Genomic DNA, 4,705 nt, shown 5'->3' on the forward strand with positions numbered 1-4,705 from the left:
CACTCTGGATCAGCAGACGATTTATTTCATAATCTTACGGAGGAATCCGAGATAGCCGATGTATCACGATTGGCGCCAATCGTGATACATCGGCTATCTCGGATTCCTCCGTAAGATAGGCCTCGTGGCTAACGGTCGCCATATTGCCTTGTATTACTACTTTACTACCCAAAAGGTTGTCAGTCTATTGTTATGAGGCTGTATACATGCGCGTTGAACTAGCGCCAAACTTTTTACCGAAACTTTGATATTAAGAGCACTATTAACGTTCATTTGTGTTGCATTTTGACCTATTATCCAAGTGATTTACTTTTCCATTATTATTTAATCACCCTACCATCCAATTTTTAAGATGAAATTACGGTGTTTACAAAACCAACCAAACCGAAAGTGAAACTGGATGCATTACGTTTCGCGATGTAAACATTAAATATTTGTTCAGTTTGAGGAAGCGAATCGATAATAGACGTTGGAATATGTATGCAATACAGACTATCATTGCCGATTGTAGTACTGGCTAAAAAATACCTTTTATGACAGGTCATGTATAGAACGTTAATCAAATAGTGACCATAAATCACTACAAATGTCTGGGTTGTTCATTAACCCATTTATGCCCAGTGGACTCTCCCATCCTTCTAAATTGGATCAATTTATTTCCAAAAGTAGGGGTGTCTGGTATATTTATTTCTATATTTAGAATATTTCTTACAGAAATTTCTTTAAAGGGATCTTTTCACGCTTTGGTAAATTGACAAAATTGAAAAAAAGTTGTTTCAGATTCGTAAGTTTTCGTTTTAGTTATGATATTTGTGAGGAAACAGTAATACTGAACATTAACCATGCTCTAATATAGCCATTATATGCATCTTTTGACGATTTTAAAACCTAAAAATTATAAAGCGTTGCAACGCGAAACGATTGAATAATTTGGAGAGTTCTGTTTTTGTCGTTAAATTTTGTGAAACTACGAAGATTGCTTATATAAGGTATAAAATACGTCACAAATGTGTACTCGGCGGAATAGCTCAGTAGGCTAAAGCGTTTTTACTACAGGACTCTGGCAGGACTCCAGGGGTCACTGGTTCGAAACCTGCTCCGGGCAATGTTCTTTTCCTTTTTTTATTTTTTTTCTTGATTTTTTACTGGAGCTTTTACGATCCAATGTTTACATTTATCAATATAAAGCATTTAATGAATAAGTTAAAAAATGCCAAAATCTGTGAAAAGGCCCCTTTAAGCAAACAGCGCAGACTCATCTGGGTCTACGCTGTTTGCAATGTCTTTTTTTTCAGGACGCTAGGCATGAATGGGTTAATATAATTAATGCACGTTTCTGATCTAATTGCCTGTATCTAGTTGTAATTACCATGATATTGATAAAATTAAAACGTTTTTTTTTCATAAATTAACATTACATGTTTTATTTTTATCATTTAGGGAATATATAATTGTATCATTATCATCATTAAATATTCTGAAAATGATCTAAATTATCATGATTACTTTAAAGTAGAATTTTAAAATTTTACTCATTATTTTTAATGAATTTGCACATTTGCTTGATTCAAAATAAAATGTATTAATAAGGGTTTCAGTTGTTAGTTTTAACGCTTTTTTAGTTCGATTAAATTTAAAGTACTAACTACGTACATGTATGTGAAATGCTCTTGAGTTCGTTTCCTGGGCCTCGAACCAGTACTTGGGTGTCTCTTGGAGATTTCTAAAGAATGCTCCCACACTGGGGATCAAACCAGTGACCTCCAGATCATTAGGTGGACACCACATCCATTACACATCAGCGACCTTTAATTAGTAAATTACTTTAGTATTGCAGCATTATATAATGTAATGTTGCTACATATTTTTGGAAAATGATTAATGTGCAGTTCTAAATAAATCTAAATGCATACAATTTTAATTGTGTATATTGTGTGATTATTAGTTACAAATTCCCTTTTTACAGGTATACTGGATTATGAAAGACTGATAAACATAAAATTGACAACTCATCTCCCCAATGATACTTTGTGTGGCTCATTCTCAGAACAAACCCATAGTCAGTGAGAAAACTACAGTGTAAAAAGACCACTTGATTGTGACAATTATGGCTGACCAAGCAAATGTTATCATTTAAAATAAAGAAAACTTCCAGTTCAATATACATTTTATACCAATTATGACATTGGCCAACACAGAAAATAATTATAAGGTTGATTTTCCCAAAATTGACTGTTACAATTGGATACTGTTTTAAGCTTCACTCTACTTTGTCTGAAAATAAGTCCTAAATGATGTAATAGAAACAATTACATATTTAATTTTTAGTTTTACAAGGATATATATATATATATATACATACATATATTATAATATTTTTTATCGATGGTCAATCAATTTAAGTTTAACTAATATATACATACACATTTTATACATGTGTATGCTTTGATTCTTTTCTATTGAAGCCAAATTAATATCCCATTAGATAGATAGATAATATCACAGCAGTATTCCTATTTTGTCTGCAAGTACTGCAGAAATCATGGATTATTATTTTACTGAGTCAGCCTTAATCTTTATATTATAATTGTTAAAACAGATTAAGATGTGCATTATACAATTGAGGATGCATCAAGATTAAAAAATGGTACATGTATAAATTAATAAAGAATCAATAACAATCAGAAACTGTGCATTTTTTTTCAGTATTGTGTGAAAGGATTTGAAGTAATGATGTGTTTTTGAAATATGATTTATGTGAATTTGAATAAATATATAAAATGTAGTGATTTTCTCAGACAAAAACTGTTAATTACATACTAAAGTATTCAAAATGTATTATTGTAATATTCATTCGAATTTTTTAGTACAAAAAGCACTTTTCCCTGGCATTTGTATTTATAGTAATTGCATATTTTATAATTCTGACAGAATTTATAAACTGTGTTCATGCAAGCATGAACACGGTTTCATTTTTTGAGTATTTAAACAAGAGGGCCATGATGGCCCTATATCACTCCACTGCTGAAAAAAAGGCTGAAACAAATTTCTCTGCATGTGCAAATACTTAAATATAGGCCCTATTTAAGCACAAGTACACTTTTGTGACCTTCTGGGCTGGGTCAAATTTAACCCCAGGGGCATAATTTGAGAAAACTTTGTACAGGACTACTATATCTCACTACATACAAAATGTGGTAGCCCTAGGTCCTAGAGTTAAGGACAAGAATATTTTTTAAGTTTTCACAAAATAAGCAAGATATAAGCGTATATAATGTTCAATTTTGTGACATGCGGGTCAGGATCAAATTTGACTCAAAGGGCATAATTTGAACAAACTTGGTAGAGGGCTATAAGATGTTACTGCATACCAAATTTGGTAGCCATAGTCCAAATGGTTTTCGACAAGAAGATTTTTAAAGTTATCACAAAATAGGCCCCATATAAGCGTATGTTCAGTTTTGTGACCCCGGGCAGGGTCAAATTTGACCCAAGGGGCATAATTTGAACAAACTTGGTAGAGAACTATAACATGTCACTACATACCAAATTTGGTAGCCCTATGCCTTATGGTTAAGGACAAGAAGAGTTTTAAAATTTTCACAAAATAGGCACTATATAAGCATATAATTGATTTTGTGGCCCCCAGGGCAGGGTCAAATTTGACCCCTGGGGCATAATTTGAAAAAACTAAGTAGAGGACTATACAATGTCACTTCATACCAAATTGTGTAGCCCTAGGCCTAATGGTTATGGACAAGATTTTTTTTTAAGTTATCACAAAATAGGCATTATATAAGCATATGTTTAATTTTGTGACCCCCGGGGCAGGGTCAAATTTGACCCTAGGGATTAAATTTGAACAAATTTGGTAGAGGACTATTAGATGTCACTATATACCAAATTTGATAGCCCTAGGCCGGATTGTTATTGACAAGAATTTTTTTGAAGTTTTCACAAAATAGGCCTTATATAAGCATATGTTCAGTTTTGTGACCCCGGGCAGGGTCAAATTTGACCCAAGGGGCATAATTTGAACAAACTTGGTAGAGAACTATAACATGTCACTACATACCAAATTTGGTAGCCCTATGCCTTATGGTTAAGGACAAGAAGAGTTTTAAAATTTTCACAAAATAGGCACTATATAAGCATATAATTGATTTTGTGGCCCCCAGGGCAGGGTCAAATTTGACCCCTGGGGCATAATTTGAAAAAATTAAGTAGAGGACTATACAATGTCACTTCATACCAAATTGTGTAGCCCTAGGCCTAATGGTTATGGACAAGATTTTTTTTAAAGTTATCACAAAATAGGCATTATATAAGCATATGTTCAATTTTGTGACCCCCGGGGCAGGGTCAAATTTGACCCTAGGGATTAAATTTGAACAAATTTGGTAGAGGACCATTAGATGTCACTATATACCAAATTTGATAGCCCTAGGCCAGATTGTTATTGACAAGAATTTTTTTGAAGTTTTCACAAAATAGGCCTTATATAAGCATATGTTCAATTTTGTGACCCTCTGGGCAGGGTCAAACTTGACCCCAGGGGCATAATTTGAACAAATTTGGTAGAGGACTATAAGATGCCACTACATACCAAATTTGGTAGCCCTAGGCCCAATGGTTATGGACGAGAAGATTTGTAAAGTTTTCACAAAATATACCCTATATAAGCATATGTTCAATTTTGTGACCC

The sequence above is a fragment of the Dreissena polymorpha genome, chromosome 6, assembly GCF_020536995.1.
Source record: "Dreissena polymorpha isolate Duluth1 chromosome 6, UMN_Dpol_1.0, whole genome shotgun sequence".
NCBI classification, from domain to species: domain Eukaryota; kingdom Metazoa; phylum Mollusca; class Bivalvia; order Myida; family Dreissenidae; genus Dreissena; species Dreissena polymorpha.